The sequence below is a fragment of the Carlito syrichta genome, unplaced genomic scaffold (assembly GCF_000164805.1).
Source record: "Carlito syrichta isolate Samal-C Ts95f unplaced genomic scaffold, Tarsius_syrichta-2.0.1 Scaffold309728, whole genome shotgun sequence".
NCBI classification, from domain to species: domain Eukaryota; kingdom Metazoa; phylum Chordata; class Mammalia; order Primates; family Tarsiidae; genus Carlito; species Carlito syrichta.
Window position 1 is genome coordinate 1,126,991 of NW_007253824.1, and position 7,012 is coordinate 1,134,002.

A 7,012-nucleotide genomic window follows, 5' to 3' on the forward strand; every position below is an offset into this window, starting at 1 on the left:
TTCTGCAGAATAGAGTGATCACATTAGGCTACAAAATAAATCTCAACAAATTTGAAAAGATAAAAATTATGTTGTGTCTTTTCAGATCACAATGGTATAAAACTAAAAATCAATGATAAGACAACTTTGGAATTCTGAGAAATACATAGAAATTAAACAACATGCTCCTAAATAACCAATGAATAAATTTAAAAGATTAAAAGGAAAATTTTAAAAATTAGACAAACAATAATGGAAACACACCATACCAAAACCTATGGGACACAGCAAAAACTGTCCTAAGCGGAAAGTTCATAACAATAAATGCATATATCAATACAGAAAAAACCCCCCAGCTTTCTAAGAAATAACCATACACCTCAAGAAACTAGAAAAATGAAAACTGGAACCCAAATTGGTAGTAAAAAGGAAACAATAAAGTTCAGAGCAAGAATAAGCCCTGTAAGTTCTAAAATAAATAAATAATTAAAACAATTCAAAATATCAGTGAAACAAAGGGTTGGTGTTTTGAAAAGATAAACAAAATAATAAAACCTTTGTTAGACTAACAAAGAAAAAAGACAACAAACCCAGGTAAATAAAATCATGCATGGAAAGGAATCATTAAAATCAATGTTACAGAAATATAAAGGCTAATAAGAGATGTATGAACAACTATATGCCAACAAATTTGAAAACATAGAAGAAATGAATATATTCCTAGATACATACAATCCAAAAAAAATTATGAAGAAATAGGAAATCTGAACAGATCAATAATAAATTAGGACACTAAATCAGTAATCAAAAGTCTTCCATATAAAAAAAAGTCTAGGACCCAAATTCTATCAAACATTTAAATAAAAGCTAATACTATTATTTGAACTACTATAGAAAATTGAAGAAGGGGGAATATTTCCAAATGGATATCATGAGACCAGCATTTCCCTTATTCCAAAACCAGATTAGGACACAACAAAAAAAGACTACTGGTCAATGTTCCTGATGATCCTGAATGCAAAAATTCTCACTAACATGCTAGCAAACCTAATTAAATAGGACATTAAGTAGATCATTTACTACTTGGAAGGCTGAGGCGGAAGGATAGCCTCAGCCCAGCATGTCGAGGCTGTGGTGGCTGTAAGCATGCCACTACACTCCAGCCTAGGTGACAAAAATGAGACTCCAACTCAAAATAAATAAATAAATGGATTGTTTAGTATGATCTAGTGGGACTTATCCCTGGTATGAAAGGATGATTCAACATGTGGAAATTAATAAGTACGATTCACTACATTAACAAAAATATGTCAAAAGCCATATGATTTTTCAATAATGCAAAACAAACATTTGACAAAATTCAACATTCACTGTGATGAAAACTATCTCAACAGAACTAAAACACATATAACAAACCCACAGCTAACACTATACTGAAGAGAAGATTTCAGTTTTTCAAAAGTTATTTACATTGAACCGGAGGAAGTCACATTGTTTCTGGTTATAAATGATGTGATCTTATGTATAGAAAATCCTAAGACTTCACACAAAAAAACGTGTTAGAACTAGTGAACAAATTTAGTAAAGTAGCAGGACACAAAATAAGCATACACAAATCAGTAATGTTTTATGCTAATGGTGAACTATCCGAAAAATAATCAAGAAACATTTTAAATGCAATAGTTCTCCCCCCCAAAAAAAATCAGAAATCTAGGAATAAACTCGACCTAAACAGTGAAAGATGTCTGCACTGAAAACTACACAATGTTAATAAAAAATTGAAGAAGACACGAATTAATGGAAAGATATCCCATGTCCAGAGGTTGGAAGAATTAATGCTATTAAAATGTTCATACTACCCCAAGCAACCTACAGATTTAACGCTAACCTGTCATAATACCAATGACTTTCTTCATAGAAATAGAAAAAAATCTTAAAATTCATATGGAGCCACAGACGACCCTATACAGACAAAGCAATCCTAAACAAAAGAGCAAAGTTTGATTCATCACAACGCTTCACAATAGACCGCAAAGGTGTAATAACCAAAACCAACCAACCAAACAAAAACATGTGATACTGGCATTAAAAGGGATGCATAGACCAATGGAACAGGAAAGAGAGCCAGGAAATAAATCCACACAGTTGTAGTCAACTGATAGTTGGCAAAGGTGTCAAGAATACACATTGGGGAAAACGTAGTCTCAGTAATAAATAATGTTGGGAAAATTGGATATCCACAGGCAGAAGAATAACCCTAGGTTATTATCTCTCCCATATCCAAAAATTAACTCAAAATGTATTAAAGGTTTAAAGTCAAACCCCAGACTATAGAAAGTATAAGAAAACAGGAGAATTGTTTTATGACATTGCTGGACAATGATTTTTCAGAAAAGACCTTAAAAGCTAAAATAGACAAACAGAATTACATAAAACTAAAGAGATTTGCATGGCAAAGAAAACTATTAACAGAGTGAAGAGACAACCTAAAAAAATGGGAGAAAATATTTGCAAAGTGTACATCTGGCAAGGGGTTAATATCCAGAATATGTAAGAAACTCAAACAACTCAGCAGGAAAAAAATGGCATGTAACCTGATTTTTAAAGTGGACAAAATATGTTAATAGATATTTAACAAAAGAAGACATACAATGGTCAAGTACATGAAAAAATGCTCAATATCACTAATCATAGAAAAAAATGTAAATCAAAATAACAATAAGATGCCATCTATTCCATTTGAATGATTTTTTAAATCAATAACGCAAAGGAAAACAATGTTAATAAAGATGTAGAGAAAAGAGGACACTTGTTCACTGTTGATCAGATTGTAATTTAGTACAGCCAGTATGTAAAACAGAATGTAGTTTCCTCAAAACATTAAAAATAGAACTCATATAATCCAGTAATCCCACTGCTGGGTATGCATTTAAAGAAATGAAATCAGTATGTCAAAGAGATATCTGCACTCCCATATTTACTGCAGCACTGTTTACAATAGCCAAGATATGGAATCAACCCAAGTTGTGTATATACACAATGGAATATTATTTAGCCATAAAAAAAGGAATGTCATTTGTGATCATGTGGGTGTATATGGAGGGCATTAAGTTAAGTAAAATAAGCCAGATACAGAAAGACAAATGCCCCAGAATCGCATTCCATTCACATTTGGAATATATATACACACACATATATAAAATACATTATATCATAAGAGCAAACAGCAGAACAGTGGGGATCAATGTATGCAAAGTTACAATTAGGAGAAATAAGACAGTGTTTTATTGCACTGTAATGTAACAATGATTAACAGTAAACTATTATGTATCATAAAATAGCCAGAAGAGAGGCTTTTCAATATTCTCACAAGAACTAAATAATAAATGCATGAAATAATGGATATACTAAATACTCTGATTTGTTCATTATGTATGATGAACATATATATGAACAGAAATTATCAAACTGTAGCCTAGAAATATGTACAATTACAATGTGTCACAATAAATAAATAAGTTGCAGAGATTGATGTTATGGGTTTACATATGAATCCATACTAGAAATTTTGGATTATTAATACAACCATGCTTGTCTGAAAATGAGCATGTAAACATGTCCTTTCTGTTTTTAGAATACTCTAAAGATTTTTGTCTTGGGAACATAAAATTTCAATTACTGTATCCTCCTTTTCTATGGGTTTCAACTTATCGCAAATTAGTTCCATTTCAAATGGCACTGATACACTAATGTTTTATGAGACTTATTTCCTTATACTTGGCAATTATAAAAACCTCTGAAGGAAAAAGAAAACACTTATAACTTCAGAAATCATGTGCACCTTTTCAAAAACTTTTTCTATGTTGAAAGAACAAGTACAAATCTCTTATACCTACAGACTTAAAGTTGTCTGCCAAAAAATAAATAATAAAACCAGTTTGCTCCTGTTTTTGTATTACGTTGTTTTACAAGATATTTCTTAAGAACAATAAGATAATTTATAGCCTTGAATTGCCTTAAGTTTTTAGAGCCTTGAAAATTCACTAAGCCTCAACCATCAGATTTATTTCTTACTAAAGTAGTTGTTCATATTTTTCAAATTGATCAAATCACTTTGAAAAAAATGCAAATCATCCTAGTGGTGCGACTAACACTAATAGCAATGCTTTAGGTCGCCAGGAAATTGAAAAAATGCAACTCAGAAAGAGAATACAAAGACTAAAAACTCTAGCCTATTTGAGACATTATACTGAGGCTAAAAAGAACATTAAAAGGAAACATATCCCTTTTGAAATACACTCAGCCTTGTATAATTTCAAATAGACACATATAAAATAGAATATTTTTTCAAGCTCAAATATAGTGTGGAAAAGATAAACTTTATAGATAAGGTAATCTGATATGTCAGAAATACAAATAGTTTTAGAAAATTGATAAGAGTATAAAATAAAGAACCATCGTAGAAATGTTTTCATCAAATACATGATACAAAGAGAAATCCATTCCACTGACTTCAGATTTTTTCTTTATCACGTTTATCCTCAGGCTTACTTGGGTACAATACCGTATATCTTTCTCAGTAGCTCCTGTTCAACCCATAGTTAAGAATACAAAGAGGTAATTCAGAAGCTGTAAAGATATACTGTATTGGTACAAAAGGAGAGCTCTCAGTCATTTCACCTCCAAATATAGAGGATAAAAGGTGCTTAAATCCTGATGGAAGGACAGATATTTAGGGGACCGAAATTGTCACTAAAGCCGAAATCAGTTTACATTTAAACTCTGTGTTGCCAGTGTGTTTAGGACAACGCAAAATGGAATACATGATATGTGAGCCAGTATGTGCTATAATTCAGGAAATGCAAAGAGAAAAAACGATCTGTTAATGAATGTTTATTGTCATATACAAAGACATTTCATGAGCACAATGAATATATCATTCTTTTACACATTTGCCTAAGTAACTGATTCTTTCTATGTGCAGTTGTTCTGCAAGTACCTTAAATATTTTGTCACTAAAAAATGACAATTCAAAAATTCGGACTACACTGTAAGTTAATGAAATGATAAATACTGCTTGCTGTAGTTTTACCTGAACATTTTACCTATCTTTATGCTCAATAACATATCATGTATTAATATGTAGTAGGAGTATGTATTGGCAAAATGAGTTTATACATAGGCTAATAATTTTTGCTGTGTGTGTATGAATGTGTGTGTGTGTGTGTGTGTGTGTGTGTGTGTGTGTGTGTGTGTGTACGGGGGGGTGTACTGATATCTCCCAGTTTTAATCGTTTGTGGAATAACATGTTATATTCAAGAAATTGCAGCAGATAAGTAAATAACTAAAGAAGGATTTAACACTAGGTGATACAATACTTTCGAAGTAATAACAAATTTTTAATCAACCAAGTTGCTTTATAAAACTCATTCATATTTATATATTTAAATATACATGCATATACATGAAAGTAGCATGATACTAAATATCAGAAATTTCAAGTGTGTCAGACCAGACTTACTCACCATTTAATTCTATGCGTATGCAATAATATCACACCATTATTGGTATGGATTATGTAACCATACTAGTGGGTTCAAATATGAGCTTCACCGCACAATGTCTAAGTAGAGTGAATTACCAAATATCTGTGTCATAGTTTTCTTGTCTATGAAATAGGATTAAGAAAAGTATCTATCTCATAGGGTTATTGTGCAAATTAAATGAGTCAATATATGAAAAGGTCTTAGATGATTGTCTGACTCAGATATTCTGTTTGCTATAATAATGACAAGAAAATAATCATACATAAATAACAATATTAAATTAATTTTAATAATGATTATTTTGAGTTTGAAACAGGAACAAATTGACAATTTATTTTATCATGCTAAATATATAATGAATATGGAAGAATAACATTGAAAGTTTTCTAATGCTAAATACATATGGATTTCATAAGGAAACAGATTTATTTACCAAATGCCATGTTAACTCATATACATATTTGCCATTTGCTTTTCCCATTAGAGTCTTTATGATGACATTATCACCAAGTCACTAAAGCATATGGTAAAGAACATTTAGTTATCCAGCTCTTTTCATTGTTTTTCTCCATAAATAAGTTTGTCTGTAACCCTAGCCCTAATTATCATCTATATTCTGATCATTTTTAGATCTGAGTTCTAAGATCATTTCTAGATATAATACAACTTAAAATGCTATTAAATAGATGAAATATATGTATGTGTATAAGAGAATATGGGTGGACAGATGGATGATTATAAAGCACCTCCAATCTAATAATATGTTCAATATTGAAATGATCATATTCCATACACATTGTGTGGTTCCTGTTTTCCGTTATGAGGGAATGACAGTACACTTCTGCCCTACTCTAGAGCTCTGCCAGTTTCTTTGCTTTCTTCTCTCTCTCCTGGTTCATATCTCTTATTAGGTCCTCACTGTTCCACCTTCTAACGATATTTCAATTCTCTTTTTTTGTCTTTCCATAATCTAAGAGATGATCATCTCTCAGCTGTCTTGCTTGACAACCTTATAACTGTTTTCCTTATATTTCTCAGCTTAAAGGCTATTCATAGATTTGTGTATTATTCAATATAATAATGACATTAAAAATTGAATAATTTAATGTGCTATGCTCATTTAAATTGCTTTATATAGCTTACTGATTCTCAGAAAAGAAAAGTCTTATGAGAAAGATAAGACTGCTATGACAATTTATAATTGAGAAAACTGAGACACAGTTTTCTCAATTTAGTGTTTTAGGTTGTATAGTTAGAAGGTAGTAGGCAAAATAAAATTGTCAAATAACACTTGAAAGGTCATTATTTATGCCCATGACTCTTATGTATTGTTCAGCTAATGTCATTGCCTGTGTTGAACCTCTCTTTTTACTCCAAGACCAGTTCAATCTCATAGAATTCTGGTCTTCTGAAATCACAGTATTCACCTAAGTGTTTTAAAATTCATATGTTCATGTCTATTCTTTCTGGAACGATTTCTTCCTCA